The sequence below is a fragment of the Amblyraja radiata genome, chromosome 3 (assembly GCF_010909765.2).
Source record: "Amblyraja radiata isolate CabotCenter1 chromosome 3, sAmbRad1.1.pri, whole genome shotgun sequence".
Classification (NCBI taxonomy): Eukaryota; Metazoa; Chordata; class Chondrichthyes; order Rajiformes; family Rajidae; genus Amblyraja; species Amblyraja radiata.
The window spans coordinates 10,037,239-10,057,889 of NC_045958.1; the positions used below are offsets into that span (position 1 = coordinate 10,037,239).

The 20,651-nt window shown below is 43.5% G+C and overlaps 1 pseudogene; it reads left to right on the forward strand.

Annotated features, from left to right (window-relative positions):
- Positions 1–698: 698 nt before the first annotated feature.
- LOC116971621 lies at positions 699–838 on the forward strand (annotated as a pseudogene).
- The last annotated feature ends 19,813 nt before the right edge of the window (positions 839–20,651 follow it).

The following is a 20,651-nucleotide window of genomic DNA, read 5'->3' on the forward strand; positions in this document are numbered from 1 at the left end:
TATCCGGGGGTCTCCTCGGGAGCCTATGGCAGCAGCACCTATAGAAGGGCTGCATGATGTCTCCCTCTTGGAGGAAGTGAACACATGGAGTCAGTTTGTTCTGACTCCGAGATCGAAGGTATAGCTGGTGAGCATACTACGAGGCAGGGTCCTGCGGCAGCACCTGTTCATGGCTGTCTACGAATCCCCCTCTCTGTGGAGGGGAGTGCGAGTGGTCAGTGTAACTGACTTCAAAATTCTAAAGTCTGTCTGTGGAACGTACTGGAATACATGCGTATGGATTCAAGGGAGTCCTCACAAACGAAGGTGGCAGAATACCCGGAAGGGGCTAGAGTTCCCCTCATGCTATAAATGCCGGGAATGAACAACGCTTCAGGGATGACATTAAGGACCAGCTGCCGAATCCTCTCTTCAGGTAAGACCTATTTACCAGGTAAAACCTGGATAAGGAAGCAAAAGCTGTCGGACCAATCGAGGTACCAACAACGAGCATACCTTCATCGTTGCGGCAACAACACACCCAATGCCTTCATTGGCAGTAAGCAGTTCACTGAAGTTGGTGGCAGCATGAAAGCTGGACAGAGGTCTTAAATCCGAGACCCAAGTCGGGCTCAGGAAAAATATGGGACCATCTACAAGTTGGTAATATTTACACTTGTTTTTGTACTAATGATAATGATAACATGTGTTTAGTTTATGTGTTGTATGAAAATGGCATTCCCCTTGATAAGGATGAAAGGGGTCCTAGTGGCCTTACAACACACAAATGGTTGGCATCTAACCATGTAAAACTGCACAATACTAAGGTTCCAAGCACAGAATTGGGCCAGATTTGTCTTTACAGGTAAGCTCAGAATTATGGCCAGCGTTGTCTTTCGAGGCAGGCTCAGAATTATGGCCAGCAATGGCTTGCGAGACTGGCTCGGAAAACGGGCCAGAGTTGTTGCTCGAGCAGGTACGGAATTCGCAGGCGTGGCCTGTTCATTGTGGAAAAGATGCAGAATGTCGTTTAACTCGCATGTGCAGTATAAATTTTCCCAAAATAGGAAACTTCGCATCTGATTTCCTTAGGATGCTCCCATTTACAGAGATCACCGGAGACATTTTGAACATTATCTGGATAAGGCAATGATAAAACATTGCAAAATGGGTTAACTTCAGTTCCCAGGTTATTTACCAGATTACTAAACCGATGCTTGGACTGCTCAGAGCTCAAAAACATTTGTTATGTCTTGTCTGGAGGATATTCTAATGCTGTATGGTGTTAAAATCAACTGTTTCAGCCTCAAACTATGTTTAAGAAAATGAAGGTGATACCAATTAGATTTGTTCATCATTGGGATTTACCTTTAACTATTAATTAGCCTGTGACTCCGCCCTGGGGTAAGAGATTGGAATTAATAGGAGCCTCAAACAATCTTGTTGTGATAAAACAGCCTTCTATTCATTAAGTATAATTGGCAATATAGTGGCTGTGCTTCAGCTGTGTAAGTAGGGGAACTTGCATCGTGCAAAGTAGTAATCTCTCAAATGCTATGTAGGTCTTGTGACAGACCTTATGCTATTACCAGCTGAAGCTACCAAGGTCATTATGGTAGACGAACAGTATTCAGCATTGCTCCAGTAATCTGGTCAGTGAAATTTCAGTTATATTATAAACTGATGGGGCTCTAAGGTGGAAAATTATGAATGCCATCTAGTTCAGAGGCAGAGGAGATTTGCATCAATTAACAATTATTCAGTTATTGGTATGAACTACCTATAGACACTAGGTGCATTCTATAGGTTAAAGGGTTATTGAGTGAATATGCATAATCTGCATGCTCAACGTTAAGTTGATACACTATGGTGGTGGTGTATGTTAGTCACATGGGTGCGATCAAGACAGAATATCCTGTAATAATTTACCTAATCTCAATTTACGTTGGAATATCATCACGTATAATCAATGACAACACAAAATGGGTGTTGGATCACAAAGCATTTCATGAAATTATGGCTCGATGGAATACCGAATTGATATGTTTGTTTCCAGGCTCATTTACCGGTTGCAAAAATATGTGGCATAACAGTGGCAAAAAATACACTCTCGCTACAAGGAGAAAGAAGTTATGTTTGTCTCCCTTCATTTTGCCTCATTAGTCGGGTCATGCAATAAAGTCAGCAAGATCCCGCTCTAGGTTGTCATTCTGTCTGACTGGCCTATGCAGCCATGCTTCCCGCTTTGTCGGGAATAATAATACAACCTTTTACGGTTATTCTAAACATAAAACTTGCTGGTTCAGCCTGTGGCTCAGGAAACCAGCCTCTGCATGATAAATCAATTATTGACATAGATTCTGAGTAGACCGCTCCTGCGGCTCGGATTGTCAGACAGATCCATGTATGTGCTCGCTGCAAAATGCAGGGATAGCACCAAGAAAGGAAAGCATTACATTTCCTCTTCAGGAGATGGGAAGCGTTTATTTAAGTACTTAAGTTACATCTAATATGGTACAGATAACTGACGTCTTGGAGTTCATTTCAAATGGGTCTTTGACAATAAATTAAGTTATATGACCATTAACTGTGCCCAACGTGCCTTCCCATCATATTTGCTGCAGCAAAAGGGACCCACTCTATCGGATTTCACCCTCTGATACAGAGTTATAAAGGATATCTTTCACACAAGTTCTCCCAGGACAAGCACAGGGCAGTATGGGATATTGATGTGGTATTAACACTATTTCACCAGGAGGCTCCAACTACATCCTTAGCTTGGCTCGGCTCTCATAAGGTAGTTATCCTCATGGCACTGGTCTCAGTGCAATGGGTGCAGTCACTACATATTGTGACTGGATAGGATGGTTACATCTGCAAATAATATTATATTTTAATGTTTAGTTAAGCAGAGCAGACGTGAAATCTCGAACTAGTTTCATGGCATACCTCATGAACCTGCGATTGTGTATGGTCACACATATACAACAATACGTCAAGGTCACGAAGAGCCTTAGAGGCTCTAAACTAGCAATGTTTGTTAATTACAAAAAACTTTATAAAAAGGTATTGGTTTGGACCTTCTCCAGGTGGTTGAAATGGGGTTTGGCTCATACAGGAGTAGATACTGATATTTTTTCGAGTCTCACTCCACCAGGGCTGCTACAACATCAGCAGCAAAGGTTATGTACGTTCTGCTGGACCACATCCTGGCGACTGCAGGATGGGCGAACGAACTTCTGAACATTTCATAATAACCTATTGCCAGACCAGGGGTATTTGCCAACTCTATTTTAGGTTCAGTGGTTAGTTTACTCCCGAATGAGAGGAGTTACTATTATTTATTCATTATGAATGTCTCCCTCATCTGTCAATGAAGCAGTTGTGTGACTCCGAAGTAAAATAGTAAGAATAAACGAGAACTTACCAGTTTGAAGTTTGATCTTTATTTTATGAGGAGTTACGGTGCGCGATTACGCTCCCATCGCTCCCTGCCCTCTCTCATAAAGATCACTCGGTAGTTCTAGTCTTCTCTAAGTCTTACTATGTTACTTCGACTGCTGTTATCTGTGATTTCACACCGCTGCTTTGAAGATTGACACGCATGCGGACTGGCGGGGCTTCTTCACGTAATCGCTCACCGTAACTCCTCATAAAATAAAGATCAAACTTCAAACTGGTAAGCTCGTTTAATCTTACTATTTGGGATTTGTAATAGAAACAAAAACATTGTAGTTAAAGTGCACATTGTCAGATTTTAATAAAGGCCATTTGTATACATTTTGGTTTCACCATGTAGAAGTTACAGCAGTGTTTATACATAGTCTCCCCATTTCAGGGCACAGCAATGTCATGTATATGAAAGTAGTCATGTTTAGTATTTTGTTGCATATTCTTTGCATGCAATGACTGCTTGAAGTCTGCGATTCATGGACATCACCAGTTGCTGGGTGTTTTCTCTGGTGATGCTCTGCCAGACCTGTATTACAACCATCTTTAACTTATGCTTGTTTTGGGGGCTAGTCCCCTTCAGGTTTCTCATCAGCATATAAAAGGCATGCTCAATTGGGTTTGGATCGGATGATTGACTTGGCCACTCAAGAATTGACTATTTTTTAGCTTTGAAAAACGTCTTTGTTGCTTTAGCAGTATTTTTGTGATCATTGTCTTGCTGTAGAATGAACCGCCAGCCAATGAGTTTTGACACATTTGTTTGAACTTGAGCAGATAGGATGTGTCTATACACTTCAGAATTAATTATGCTACTACAATCAGCAGTTTTTCATCAATGAAGATAAGTGAGCCTGTACCTTCAGCAGCCATACATGCCCAGGCCATAACAATCCCATGTTTCACAGATGAGGTGGTATGCTTTGGATCTTGGGCAGTTCCTTCTCTCCTCCATACTTTGCTCTTGCCATCACTCTGATACAAGTTGATCTTCGTCTCATCTGTCCACAAGATCTTTTTTTCCAGAACTGTGCTTGCTTTTAAGTACTTCTTGGCAAACTGCAACCTGGCCATCCTTTTTTTTTTGCAGCTAACCAGTGGTTTGTCACCTTGTAGTGTAGCCTCTGTGTATCTGTTCATGGACTCTTCTGCAGACAGTGGTCATTGATAAAGCTACATCGGACTCCTGAAGAGTGTTTCTGATCTGTCGGACAGGTGTTTGAGGATTTTTCTTTATTATAGAGAGAATTCTTCTGTCATCAGCTGTGGAGGTCTTCCTTGGCCTGCCAGTCCCTTTGCGATTAGTAAGCTCACCAGTACTCTCTTTCTTCTTAATGATGTTCCAAACAGTTGATTTTGGTAAGCGTAAGGTTTGGCTGATGTCTCTAACAGTTTTATTCTTGTTTCTCAGTCTCACTATGGCTTTGACTTTCATTGGCACAACTTTGGTCCTCATGTTGATAAACATCAATAAAGGTTTCCAAAGGTGATGTAAAGATTGGAGAAAAGACTAGGTGCTGAGAGTTCTATTATACCTGCATTAAGGAGGCAATTAAACACACCTGAGCAATTACAAACGCCTGTGAAGCCATGTGTCCCAAACATTATGGTGCCCTGAAATGGGGGGGACTATGTATAAACATAGCTGTAATTTCTACATGGTGAAACCAAAATGCATAAAAATGGCCTTTAATAAAATCTGACAGTGAAGAAAGCGAATGGCATGTTGGCCTTTATAACAAGGGGAATCGAATATAGGAGCAAAGAGGTCCTTCTGCAGTTGTACAGAGCCTTAGTGAGACCACACCTGGAGTGTTGTGTGCAGTTTTAGTCCCCTAATTTGAGGAAGGACATTCTTGCTATTGCGGGAGTGCAGCGTAGGTTTACAAGGTTAATTCCCGGGATGGTGGGACTGTCATATGCTGAGAGAATGGAGCAGCTGGGCTTGTACACTCTGCAGTTTAGAAGGATAAGAGGGGATCTCAAAGAAACATATAAGATTGTTAAGGGCTTGGACATGCTAGAGGCAGGAAACATGTACCCGATGTTGGGGGAGTCCAGAACCAGGGGCCACAATTTAAGAATAAGGAGCAAGCCATTTAGAACGTAGACGAGGAAACACTTTTTCTCACAGAGAGTGGTGAGTCTGTGGAATTCTCCACCTCAGAGGGCGGTGGAGGCAGGTTCTCTGGATGCTTTCAAGAGTGAGCTAGATAGGCGGAGTCAGGGGATATGGGGAGAAGGCAGGAATGGGGTACTGATTGTAGATGATCAGCCATGATTGCATTGAATGGCGGTGCTGGCTCGAAGGACCAAATGGCCTACTCCTACACCTATTGTCTAATACGCACTTTAACCACATGCGATTTTTTTTCTATTACAAATCCCAAATTGTGGAGTACAGAGGCAAATAAATAAATGATGGGTCTTTGTCCCATACATTATTGAGGGCACTGTATATTCTATGTCCCGGCCTATGAAGGCAATTATATCATACAAATTCTTCACCACCCTATTTACTTGTGTTGTACTTTCAGGGAACTATAGGTTTTGACCCCTTGATCTAGTTCATCAGCATTTCTTAGGGGCTTACTATTCACTGGATATTTCCTGCTCCTTTTTGACGTGTTTTAGATCAATGCAAAGAAGGGTCCAGTACTGTCAGCCAACTTAATGTCACTTCTTTCAAAATTGTTTCCTACACAGTCAAAAATATGTCAACGTCACAGAAAAGTCAACATATCCAAGTCCTGTGTGTATGGTTATGACAATTACCTGCTTTCTGAAAAAATGAGTTCTACATCAAATTTAAAGATTACAGCTACAGAGCTTAAAGGGCCTGTCCCATCAGCATGCAACTCCATGCGGCTAGCGCGACCTAACGTGGTGGCTTGAGCCGTACGGCCTCGCGGGGCCGGTCCCACTTCGATCGCCGGAGCCGTATGGAGTTGTGCGGAGCTGGTCCCGGCATCGCGCGGGGCTCCGAAAAACTGACCATTCAAAAATTCCGCGCGGCAACGGCCTGCCGGCCCGCAGCCACCTCAACGCCGTACGCTCCGCCTCTACGGGCATACGCAGCGCCTCGACGCCATACGCACGTCTTGACGCCGTACGTCACCCACGGACTTCGCTCGAACTTCACGTCACTCACTCGACCTCCGCACGGCTCCCGCTTCCAGTTTGGTCACCCTCGCCGCATGCAAGCGCATGCTGGTGGGACCGGCCCTGTATGGGGATCACTCGACCACCACGTGGCCCCCGCTTCCGGTTTGATCGCGCTTGCCGCATGCAGGTCGCATGCTCGTGGGACAGGCCCTTTACTCTGACACATAAAACAATGGACATTTGGTCTGTTTTCATTCATTCCTGAAAGGCTAAAGGGGCATTTCACTCCGTAGCAATAAAATATAACAACAGTTACAAATACTGCCTGTTCATTGTTGCAGGTTACAGAATGCCCCACATATTGCAATGAGTTTTACTAAGGAGTTAATTAAAATAGCTTCTTCCACCTGCCGTTCGGTTCTGAAAAGATTCTTTCAGTACCTCGCCGAGATGACTATTCCTCATGGTGGCAAGGACTGGCTTTCATTGGCTGCCAGGGTACAACACTGCATTTATGAATTTCAATGAGGAGAACAGTCATGCCATTTCTCAAATGTATCAGAAGATCCTTACTCTAGGATCGAAGCCTGCTTGGTTGAAAATCTTTCCCCAAGAAGCAGCTGGCTATTGAAGCATAAGAGACACCTCTACTTTCAACAACGTTCCAGCTGGAATTTGACTGGATGTGTGCGTGAGTGCTAAATCACCACTTGCTTTCGGCATGATCAGTAACAATGAATTACCCAAGTTTAAATTCATTATAAGATTCCGTGGGCTCATTCTTTAATCACAACTAATCTATTTTAGTGAAATTACTTTGCCTAATTTATATGGACGGAGCATTTCTGCTTGATCAGAATTTAAACTGTGATAAATTGGTTATATGTTTGCTCTTGCAAATGAACTCATCACATTTGGACGCTGAGAATATGTACACCGAATCTGCGTGGTAAATCACTGCAAGACAGAACCACAAGAGGTTTCAGAAAGGACAATTGCAATTTATTTTCTGGACAGATTATGACCCAGTAAAGAACAGAGCACTGTGGTATGTTTTAAGGTCTCCTTAACCTGTCTGTCCAAATTGCATAAATCACAGCTATAAAGTGTGCTTATTCACCATACTGGGACTGAAGTGCTGTGACCAGATTTTGACCTTTTCTGGGCCCCAACTGACCCTAACTTCGAAGTTCATGCGGTCAATTGCAGGTCATGGAGGGCAATTACAGAATCATATTAATTCAGACCTAATAGTTTAAAAATGCATGAAGCTGCAGGGTGTACTCTACACTGCACCTGCTGAATTTTGACTTTATGCTGCACCTGATACACGTTTCAAGTCTGCTCTCAGATGATACAAACTGTGCAGCAAACTGAGCAAAGGCAAAGCCACAAGTGGATGGGACATCAGCTGTTTAGCATCTTAATGGGAGGCTATAGACAGGTTTAAATATTTGTCAAATTATTTTGAGAGCTATTAATTTATCTGCTAATATGTATCAGTTCCGAGTATTTGCCAAACCCCCTCACTTGTCATCAAAGAAGCTCTGCTGTACCAAGTGGAAGTCTGAACAGTTTTCAGCAAGCTGAAAGTTCCGAGAGTTCACCTGGGTTATGCAGAAGATTTATGGAACCTAAAGCAAAGTTATCTGATGGAAATTGTTAGTCCTGGAGAAAGCCAACACCCACACATAAGAGTCCAACAAATCTGCCCACGCATTCCTATTCCTTGCCGAAAAGTCAGTGAAATTGATGACTTGCACCAGATACTAAACCGGACATCAAGAAAATGAGATGGATACAAACCACCAAAGTGGCTTGCTTGAAAAGGTTAAAACAACACTGGAAAGTTATTTATGTTAGCTTCAAGGACAACGAGTTAGTTAAAGCTTTCCCAAGGTTTAATTAACCCTCAGTTCACTGATGATAAAGTTTAAGTGTTCAAACTGTTTGTTCTGATAAGCAGCAAAACATTGCAGATATATATTTTTAAGAAATTCTAATTTTTTCTTTGCCTTTACTTTGCACTCCAAAGTTCACAAGGTCATGCGCACAATATCTGTTTAACTAAATCCAGTTAATAATTCATCTTGTAAACAAACAAAAAGATAATAAAATAGATGACTGACATGCTCCGACAATCTAAAACTGTGTGAGAAAAGTGAACTAACAGCTGGCTGTCTTGCGTCTGAAAAATGGGTGGATGAGTTGAGATTAAAGGTGGGACTTCCATAACTACCCCACTGATGTTTTGGGCTTGCCTGGTGTCAACATGCGGGAGAGGCCCAGAAGTGAGCCAAGGGGCAACAGTCAGGCAGTCGGAAAGGATGGAAATATCAAATAGCTTTAAGGTGAGAACACAGAAAACATAGAAACATAGAAAAATAGGTGCATAGGCCATTCAGCCCTTTGAGCCAGCACCACCATTCAATATGATCATGGCTGACCATCTAAAATCAGTACCCCGTTCCTGCTTTTTCCTCCACATTGTCCAAGATGGCGGCGCTGGCTTAAGCGCGGCCCACCTGCAGTCCGTCTGTGTTTTTTTTTTCTTTCTTTTTGTTTCTTGTCATGTTTTAGTTAATTTTGTTTATTAAGTTGTGTATGTGTGTGGGTGGGGTGGGAGAAACGGCTTTGGTCTTCCTTCCGGGGATGCGACTTTGTTTTTTTGTCGTATTCCCCGTCTCCGTCTGGGCCGAGGCCTAATGGCGGAGCTTGCGGCATCGGTGCCGTAGCGGCAGCGGCGGCAGCAGCGGAGACCCGACTCGGTCCCGAAGCTATGGCGGCAGCGGCGGCCGCAGCGGAGACCCGACTCGGTCCCGAAGCTATGGCGGCGGCGGCAGCAGCGGCGGAGACCCGACTCGGCCCCGGAACCGTGGCGGCGGCGGCAGCAGCGGCGGAGACCCGACTCGGCCCCGAAGTTGTAGCGGCGGCAGCAGCGGAGACCCGACTCGGCCCCGAAGTTGTAGCGGCGGCAGCAGCGGAGACCCGACTCAGCCCCGAAGTTGTGGCGGCGGCGGCAGCAGCGGCGGAGACCCGACTCGGCCCCGAAGTTGTAGCGGCGGCGGCAGCAGCAGCGGAGACCCGACTCGGCCCCAGAACCGTGGCGGCGGCGGCAGTGGAGACCCGACTCTCGGAGCTGTGGTGGCGGCAGCGACCACCCGCGGAGTTTGAACCGTCGCCTCGGCGCAGAGGGAGAACAAAGGGAAGAGACAGAGACTTTAAGATTTTGCCTTCCACCACAGTGAGGCGGTGTTTGGTGAACTCACTGTGGTGGATGTTAAATTTGTGTTGATTGTGTGTTTTTTGTCATTTTTTTATTATATGTATGACTGCAGGGAAACAAAATTTCGTTCAGACCGAAAGGTCTGAGTGACAATAAACAAATCTAATCTAATCTAATCTAATCATATCCCTTGATTCCTTTAGCCCTAAGAGCTAAATCTAACTCCCTCTTGAAAACATCCAGTGAATTGTCCTCCACTGGCTTCTGTGGCAGAGAATTCCACAGATTCACAACTCTCTGGGTGTAAAAGGTTTTCCTCATCTCAGTCCTAAATGGCCTACCCCTTATTCTTAAACTGTGACTCCTGGTTCTGGATTCCCCCAAAATTGGGAACTATTTTTTTGTGTGTTTTTTTTTTTAGTGTGGCTAAGGAGATGTGCAGGGCAAGTTTTTTTTATACAGTTCTCGGAGTGCCGAGAACACGCTGCCATAGGTGGTGGTGGAAGCAGATATGGTAGTGGCATTTAAGATGCTTCTGGTTAGGGAAATGGATGCACAGGGGGCAGAGGCATTTGAATTATTTGCAGGCAGGTAAACGATGGTCTTGGCATCATGTTCAGCATGGACATTGTGAGCTGTAGGGCCTGTTCATGTGCTGTACTATGTTCTATGTCCAATCTCATATGATTAGTTTGATATAATAATGTCTTAATAGGCAGTCTGGGCTCCTACATAGTATGGAACTGTTTGTAAAATTGATTTGATGGTGCCTTTGCAACGAAATCTCCAATTGTTCATTACAGGCCTTGACCAGCAGTCTTTAAAAGGATCACTGACAACTTCCAGCACAAAGCTCTTCAAATCTATATTTTGTTAATCCAGTGAAAATGGGGAATGTTCATTTTAGTTTAGTTTGGTTTAGAGAAACAGCGCAGAAATAGGCCCTTCAGTCCACCGAGTCCGCGGAGATCAGGGATCACCCTCACATTAACATTCATACTAGGGACAATTTACAATTCTTACTGAAGCCAATTAACCTACAAGCCCGTATGTCTTTGGAATGTGGGAGGAAACCGGAGTACCTGAAGAAAAACCACTTGGTCACGGGTAGAACGCACAAACTCTGTACAGACAGGACCCGTGGTCAGGTTTGAACCTGGGTCTCTGGCAAAAACTGCACCACCGTGCCACCCCTTAATGTTGCTCAATGTTTTGCAAAAATTAAATAAGCTGAGGCAGCTTCCCTCTGTTAGCTGCACCACCATCAACACCATAAGACCAGGACCCTGTTCAGTTTTAGGGCAACCTGGAATTCATCAGACAATGCTTGCAAAATGCTCCGAGATGCCCATGGGCTATTTACCACATGAAAATCTTAATCTTGCTCAGATCTTGCAGAAGAACAGACAGAGCAATGACTCCACCAACACCGTTTTGGACACTCGTCACATTTCTACTGCATGAGTTGTTATACATGGGCATGTAATGTTTTAGCAAAAATATAGGGTGCAAGGCTTTACTAGTTTGTTTAAATTCAGCCATAAGATTAATTTGAGAGCAGCAAATGTCATGAAATTTTCATCAAGCTGATTGAGAACTATTTCTCAGGTGAGCCACAGGGCAAAGTTTATTCACAAGTACTAAAGGGAGGCCAAACCCTAATTTGGAGCCCAAATGACTGAAGTAGGAACAAGCCATGTTATGTATGCGCACATTTGATCTCATGTAGTGTGAGGATGCCGCATTGTATTTGTAGTGTAGTAAATTATGTAAAAACATCCTGTGAATTTTTCATGTCCCTTTGTGTGTGTGCAGACATTTGGCCAAGCATCTTCTTTCTCTCAATACACCCAGATCCCATCGCTCAAGGTATAAAGGCAGTTGTTATTGCTTCATGGTTTATGCAGCAGTCATATTAAATGATACTTTAATGATGTACCTGCTTCCCTTTTGAAGTCCAGATCTCATCTTTTTTTATATCTATCTATCAGGGTATGTGCAAGGAAAATGTAAACCTGTTACACCTAAATAAAATTCACAGAGGAAATTTTCCTTCCTTAAGATTGAAATGTACCCGGATTTTATCAGTGATTATGAGCTGATTTGCTTTAACGGTATGGGTTTACAGAGGATCTGACAGATTATCTTTAACTGTGTATTATATTGTTTAGGCACAGTAGCGAGCACATGCACACCATGCAGAGTTGCATGAACAAGGCTACAAAGCAGGCCTTGGTGCTACAATATGTGGAACTTTGAAGATTTATTCAGCTACATGAGGCTACTGCCACAGCATTCAATGCTAGAATGTAGCCAAAATCATTTAATGCTAAACAAGAACCCCTTGACTGCATTGCCCCTTGCTCCTTGAACTCTAAACGTCTTCTGCCTACATAATGGGTGATGCATCGAAGCAATGGAAAAGTATCATACAGATTTTTTTTAATTTGCAACAAAAATGATTTACGCGTTCAGCAGGTCAGGCGGGATCTACAGAGAGCATTTAATATCAATGACCTTTCGTTAGATCCCGCTTCAAGGTATTTAGCGAAACCAAGGTTTTGGGGCGACACAGTAGAGTTGCTGCCTTACAGCACCAGACCGTAATTAGGCCCGGTTCTGTTGTTGGAAATGGAATTGAGACCAATCCTACATTTATTTGGCAATTCTGCGGAAAGAGAAGGACAATTCATTTGCTGAAGTTGTGTAGAAATTGGAGGGTTGTTTTCAATGCAGAGGAAAGAGGAGACAGCAACAATGTCTGCAGAGGATTCAAGCAGCAAGAGCAACATAGAGAATGCAGGGGATCCGCACATTGCAGACATTTGGATAACCAAAATTAATCCATCCAGAATTCAAAAATCATTGCCCAAAAATTTGACATATGGGATAAAATTCACTCTCAAAATTTGTGAAAAAAGGAAATTAATAATTATTTAACTCTAGTTTCTTGACGCACGCACAGATGACACGGTTTCTCGTTTCAGAAAATTGCTTCTGAACGCAGCTTCCAACCACCGTCTCCTGCAGCTTTTGGCAATTCTTATACAGTACATTGTGAAATGTACATTTGTGTACGGCTAACGCGAGGAGTAGTAGATTCAATTCAAATTGTTAAATGCACAGAATTTTACAATCCATCAATGGCGTACAAATTGAAACCTTACAGGAAATGGCATTGAAAATTGCTAAAGAATGTCACCAGGCACAAACACATCTGAAACTTACATTTAGAAGGAAACAGTGCCAAATCTTCCAAAATGAAGTCACCACCTCAATGATGCAAACTGTGCAAATCTTTCCCACAAAAACAGTGGCTCCTCTGTCTTTTCAGGAAACAATGTATTATATTTGCATGAAGGAATATACTTTGAAGGCATCCAAATGCAACCCCAAATCAGCCAAGCAGAAGGGTGTAATTTTTTTAAAGAGAAAACATATGCAACATGAAAATCAGGGCGTCTACTTCAAGATTTAGATTCAGATAAATGAACTCTCCACAAAGGTGAATACAGAAATGGAAGGTGAGAACGGCCAGGGACATCGGGCCTCCGTAGAGGCAATTGTGGTGGCCTCAATAGGCCTGACTTTGGGGTGAACATGGGGTGGGGACTGGACATTGTGCCTTCCTCCACAGTGCTATCCACTGTGGGGGGTTGATTTTTTGTCTAATTGTAGTCCTGTAGGTCTGTGTCCAAGATGGCTGCCGTGAAGAGAGAGTGGACGCTGGCGCGCTTTGGCTGCCGCTGCTCTCTCTTCACACTGTGTTTTTGATTTTCTGTTTTTGGATTGAATTCTGTTTTTAATTTGTGTCTCTGTGATGTCTTTATTACTTGTTATATTCCGATTATATGTTATTCCGATTACTATGTAAGGTGTCCTTGAGATGTCTGAAAGGCGCCCATTAAATAAAATGTATTATTATTATTATTATTGCAATACTCTACAGGACTGTTTATAAGAAAAATAATTTCACTGCGTTAGCACTTTACACATGAGACAATAAAAGCACCATTGAACCATCAAACCCGGAATTTGAAAATTAACCACTTACTTTTACAAAACATACAAGCATTATATATATCCCAGTGAGGTACTGAAGGTATCCAGTCGAATAAAACGCATTGTGTGTTTTTACAGACAACAATTAAAACTACCATGAGTTGCAGCTAACAATACAAAATCAGGAATATTATTGCACAAAGAATGGCTAAGGAAATGAAAGATGAATTGGAGAGATATTACCTGATATGACAATATGATTGAGCATCTGTTTTCCAAATAAAATACAAGAACAGGCCTTTATCTTATATTGAATGGATGGTCAATTTCCTCAAGCACATTGTCAGAAGTTGGAATAATGCAGAGAAGTGCCCAAATGTGAAAATGCTTACAATGATTTCAATGCTTACAATAGCAGCTTACAATGAAAGATTTAAATTGTCCACTAACCACTAAACTTTACTCCGTTCACCTTAAAGCTAAACTATTTGATATTTCCATCCTGGGAAAAATGTTCTTACTGTCTACCTTATCCATGCTTCTCATAATTTTGCCCGGGAGGCCCGGGAACCGTTGGAGCGAGTGCCGGAGGGTCAGGGCTGTGAGTATTTAAATCGAGAGCGGGGCTTTCTTTCACAGAGGCCCGGGAACCGTTGGAGACAGTGGAGGAGGGTCAGGGCTGTGAGTATTTAAATCGAGCGCGGGGCTTTCTTTCACAGAGGCCCGGGAACCGTTGGAGACAGTGGAGGAGGGCGCGGGGCTTTTACCGAAATCTGTAACGTTCCACACTCCATAGGGAGGGTTCTGGTGGAAGCCGCTGATTGGTGGAAGCAGACTAGAGGAAGCAGCTGATTGGGTGCAACCTCAGGTTAGCATTTCTGCTTTCTGGTTAAAGATACAGTGGGCTAAAGGTACAGTGGGCTAAAGGTACAGTGCTTTAGTAAAGGTACAGTGCTTTAGTAAACTGTCTGACCTAGGTGTTAATGCAAACACATGTGGATGGATTAAGGACTTTTTAACAGACCGCCCACAGACTGTCAGGATGGGGTCCAATTACTCCCCAGTCCTGACGCTCAGCACAGGAGCGCCACAAGGATGTGTGCTGAGTCCCATCTTGTATACAATATACACTTATGACTGTATACCAACACACAGTACAAACAGGATCATCAAGTTTGCGGACGACACGACTGTGGTGGGACTGATAAACAACGATGACGAGTCTGCCTACAGGGATGAAGTCCAAAAACTGACCGTCTGGTGTACCAAAAACAACCTGGTACTAAACCCATCAAAGACAAAAGAACTTGTCGTTGACTTCAGGAGGAAGAGGAGAGAGGAACCTGCTCCCTTATACATCAAAGGAGACATGGTGGAGAGAGTCAACGACTTTAGGTTCCTGGGAATAAACATCTCCCAGGACCTCAAATGGCAAATGAACACCGTCACTCTCTTGAAGAAGTCTCATCAGCGGCTGTATTTCCTGAGGTCTCTACGGAGAGCTAACGTCTCACAGCCGCTGCTGCTGTCCTTCTACCGATGCGCTGTGGAAAGTATCCTCACCTATGGAATCCTGGTGTGGTTTGCCAGCTGTACTGTGGCTGAGAGGAGGGCGCTGCAGGGAATTATAAAAACTGCGCAGCGCATTACAAACGCTAACCTGCCCTCCTTGGATGACATATACAAGGCCCGATGCTTGCGCCGGGCCACAAATATCAAGAAGGACACATCCCACCCTGCCAACCACCTTTTTACTCTGCTACCCTCGGGGAGGCGACTCAGGTCTCTGCAGGCTCGCACCGGTAGACTAAAAAATAGTTTCTACCCATGTGCGATAAAAGAGCTTAACTCCAATAGTGAACACTGGGAAGCAAGAAGTAACTTCGAGGAATACCGCTAAATTCTTTTAAACTCTTTTAAAAATGTATCTATTGTTTTACTATTAACTGTACATATGTATATTGGCTGTTGTGTTGTATTTCTTTTAACGGAGGAGAAGCAAATGGAATTTCGTTGCTCAGTTTTGTGCAATGACAATAAACATATTCTATTCTATTCTATTCTAAAGGTACAGTGAGCTAAGGGTACAGTGGGCTAAAGGTAAAGTGGGCTAAAGGTACAGTGCTTTAGTAAAGGTACAGTGGGCTAAAGGTACAGTGCTTTAGTAAAGGTACAGTGCTTTAGTAAAGGTACAGTGAGCTAAGGGTACAGTGGGCTAAAGGTACAGTGCTTTAGTAAAGGTACAGTGGGCTAAAGGTACAGTGGGCTAAAGGTACAGTGCTTTAGTAAAGGTACAGTGAGCTAAAGGTACAGTGGGCTAAATGTACAGTGCTTTAGTAAAGGTACAGTGGGCTAAAGGTACAGTGCTTTAGTAAAGGTACAGTGGGCTAAAGGTACAGTGAGCTAAGGGTACAGTGGGCTAAAGGTACAGTGGGCTAAAGGTACAGTGGGCTAAAGGTACAGTGCTTTAGTAAAGGTACAGTGAGCCAAGGGTACAGTGGGCTAAAGGTACAGTGCTTTAGTAAAGGTACAGTGAGCTAAGGGTACAGTGAGCTAAAGGTACAGTGAGCTAAAGGTACAGTGGGCTAAAGGTACAGTGAGCTAAGGGCACAGTGCTTTAGTAAAGGTACAGTGCTTTTTGTTTATATAATAAAGGTACAGTTTAAAGGTCAAGAGGGAGCAGCTCTTGTGAGTCAGATACCTGCTGATCTCTCCCAGCAGTTTCTATTGGATTATACTTGTATCGGATCCAGGGTAAGGCGAGAGAATGACAGCCAGAGCAGTGTACTGTTCTGGATGTCAGATGTGGGAGGTCATGATGTCGGATGGCCCTCCAGACGTCCACATCTGCACCAGGTGCAGCGAGATGGGGCTCCTAAGGGACCGTATTAGGATCCTGGAGCAGCAGCTCGATGACCTCTGTCTGGTCAGGGAGAGTGAGGAGGTCATAGAGGGGAGTTATAGGGAGGTGGTCACTCCAAAACCACGGGAGAGCGACATGTGGGTCACGCTAAGGAAGGGCAAGGGGCAGAGGCAGGGACGAGCGAGTACTCCAATGTCGGTACACCTTGAAAATAAGTACTCCTGTTTGAATACGGATGGGGGTGACAGCCTGCCCGGGGGTAGCGACAGCGGATGGGCCTCCAACACAGAGACCGGTCCTGTTGCTCCGAAAGGTAGGGACAAAAAGAAGAGGGCAATAGTAATTGGGGACTTTATTGTTAGGGGGTCGGATAGGCGATTCTGTGGAAGCAGTCGGGAGACCAGGATGGTGGTCTGCCTCCCTGGTGCCAAGGTCTCGGACGTGTCTCAACGTGTCCAAGATATCCTGAAATCAGAGGGAGAGGAGCCTGAGGTCGTGGTACATATAGGTACCAATGACATAGGTAAAAAAAGGGAAGAGGTCCTGAAGGGAGGATTTAGGGAGTTCGGAGGAGAGTTAAGGAAAAGGACCAAAAAGGTAACAATCTCAGGATTACTGCCTGTGCCACGCGACAATGAGAGTAGGAATGGAGCGAGGTGGAGGATAAGTGCGTGGCTGAAAGACTGGTGCAGAGGGCAGGGATTCAAGTTTCTGGATCATTGGGACTTCTTTTGGGGAAGGTGGGACCTGTACAGAAAGGATGGGTTGCACTTGAACCCGAGGGGGACCAATATCCTGGCGGAGAAATTTACAAAGGCTACTGGGGAGACTTTAAACTAGAATGGTTGGGGCAAGGGACTCAAATAGAGAAAGCTAGTAGACAGAATGGGAGGCAGGAAGCAGAAAAGGGAAGCACTCGGACACAAGAGGAGAAAGAAGAAAAAGGAAATAAACAGAGAATAAGAGGCGGGGGGTTTCTTAAATGTGCATATTTTAATGCTAGGAGCATTGTAAGAAAGGTGGATGAGCTTAGAGTCTGGATAGACACCTGGAAGTATGATGTTGTGGCGATCAGTGAAACATTGTTGCAGGAGGGCTGTGATTGGAAACTAAATATTCCAGGATTTCGTTGCTTCAGGTGTGATAGAATTGGAGGGGCAAGAGGTGGAGGTGTTGCATTGCTAGTCAGGGAAGATATTACAGCAGTGCTTTGGCAGGATAGATTGGAGGGCTCATCTAGGGAGGCTATTTGGGTGGAACTGAGAAGTGGGAAAGGTGTAGCAACACTTATAGGGGTGTATTATAGACCGCCAGATGGGGATCGAGAATTGGAAGAGCAAATATGTAAGGAGATAGCAGATATTAGTAGTAAGCACAAGGTAGTGATTGTGGGAGATTTCAACTTTCCACACATAGACTGGGAAACACATTCTGTAAATGTGCTGGATGGTTTGGAGTTTGTAAAATGTGTGCAGGATAGTTTTTTGCAGCAATACATAGAGGTACCTACTAGAGGAGGGGCAGTGCTGGACCTCCTGTTAGGAAATGAGACGGGACAGGTGGCGGAGGTATGCGTTGGGGAGCACTTCGGGTCCAGTGATCACAATACCATTATTTCAATATAATTATGGAGAGGGTCAGAAATGGACCTAGGGTTGAGATTTTTGATTGGAGAAAGGCTAACTTTGATGAGATGCGAAATGATTTAAAAGGAGTGAACTGGGACATTTTGTTTTATGGGAAGGATGTAGAAGAGAAATGGAGGACATTTAAAGGGGAAATTTTAAGAGTACAGAATCTTTATGTTCCTGTTCGGTTGAAAGGAAACAGTAAAAATTGGAAAGAGCCCTGGTTTTCAAGGGAAATTGGACATCTTGTTCAGAAAAAGAGGGAGATCTACAATAATTATAGGCAGCATGAAGTAAATGAGGTGCTTGAGGAGTATAAGGAATGTAAAAAGAATCTGAAGAAAGAAATTAGAAAAGCTAAAAGATTTGAGGTTGCTTTAGTAAGGTGAAAGTAAATCCAAAGGGTTTCTACAGCTATATTAATAGCAAAAGGATAACGAGGGATAAAATTGGTCCATTGGAGAGACAGAGTGGACAGCTATCTGCAGAGCCAAAAGAGATGGGGGAGATATTGAACAATTTCTTTTCTTCGGTATTCACCAAGGAGAAGGATATTGAATTATGTGAGGTAAGGGAAACTAGTAGAGTAGCTATGGATACTATGAGTTTCAAAGTAAAAGATGTACTGACACTTTTGAAAAATATAAAAGTGGATAAGTCTCCAGGTCCTGACAGGATATTCCCTAGGACATTGAGGGAAGTTAGAGTAGAAATAGCCGGGGCTATGACAGAAATATTTCAAATGTCATTAGAAACAGGAATAGTCCCCGAGGATTGGCGTACTGCGCATGTTGTTCCATTGTTTAAAAAGGGTTCTAAGAGTAAACCTAGCAATTATAGACCTGTTAGTTTGACTTCAGTGGTGGGCAAATTAATGGAAAAGATACTTAGAGATAATATATATATAAGCATCTGGATAAACAGGGTCTGATTAGGAACAGTCAACATGGATTTGTGCCTGGAAGGTCATGTTTGACTAATCTTCTTGAATTTTTTGAAGAGGTTACTAGGGAAATTGACGAGGGTAAAGCAGTGGATGTTGTCTATATGGACTTTAGTAAGGCCTTTGGCAAGGTTCCTCATGGAAGGTTGGTTAAGAAGGTTCAACTGTTGGGTATAAATGCAGGAGTAGCAAGATGGATTCAACAGTGGCTGAATGGGAGACGCCAGAGGGTAATGGTGGATGGCTGTTTGTCGGGTTGGAGGCAGGTGAGTAGTGGGGTGCCTCAGGGATCTGTGTTGGGCCCTTTGTTGTTTGTCATGTACATCAATGATCTGGATCAAGGTGTGGTAAATTGGATTAGTAAGTATGCAGATGATACCAAGGTGTTGTGGATAATGAAGAGGATTTCCAAAGTCTACAGAGTGATTTAGGCCATTTGGAAGAATGGGCTGAAAGATGGCAGATGGAGTTTAATGCTGATAAATGTGAGGTGCTACACATTGGCAGGACAAATCAAAATAGGACATACATGGTAAATGGTAGGGATTGAAGAATGCAGTTGAACAGAGGGATCTGGGAATAACCGTGCATAGTTCCTTGAAGGTGGAATCTCATATAGATAGGGTGGTAAAGAAAGCTTTTGGTATGCTAGCCTTTATAAATCAAAACATTGAGTATAGAAGCTGGGATGTAATGTTAAAATTGTGCAAGGCATTGGTGAGACCAAATCTGGAGTATGGAGTACAATTTTGGTCGCCCAATTATAGGAAGGATGTCAACAAAATAGAGAGAGTACAGAGGAGATTTACTAGAATGTTGCCTGGGTTTCAACAACTAAGTTACAGAGAAAGGTTGAATAAGTTAGGTCTTTATTCTCTGGAGCGCAGAAGGTTAAGGGGGGGACTTGATAGAGGCCTTTAAAATGATGAGAGGGATAGACAGAGTTGATGTGGACAAGCTTTTCCTTATGAGAATAGGGAAGATTCAAACAAGAGGACATGACTTCAGAATTAAGGGACAGAAGTTTAGGGGTAACATGAGGGGGAACTTCTTTACTCAGAGAGTGATAGCGGTGTGGAATGAGCTTCCAGTGGAAGTGGTGGAGGCAGGTTCGTTGGTATAATTTAAAAATAAATTGGATAGGCATATGGATGAGAAGGGAATGGAGGGTTATGGTACGAGTGCAGGCAGGTGGAACTAAGGTAAAATAATTGTTCGGCACGGACTTGTAGGTCCGAGATGGCCTGTTTCCGTGCTGTAATTGTTATATGGTTATAATTTTATGTGCTTCTACCAAGTCTCCCCACATCCTCCACCTTTGCAGAGAATACAACCCAAGTCTGCCCAAATCTCCTTGTAGCTAATCTCTATATAACTAAAAGTCTTCATCTTATTTGTGCCCAAAATGTGCCCACAATGTGTCAATCTGATTTTCCAATTTCTTCCAAACGCTAG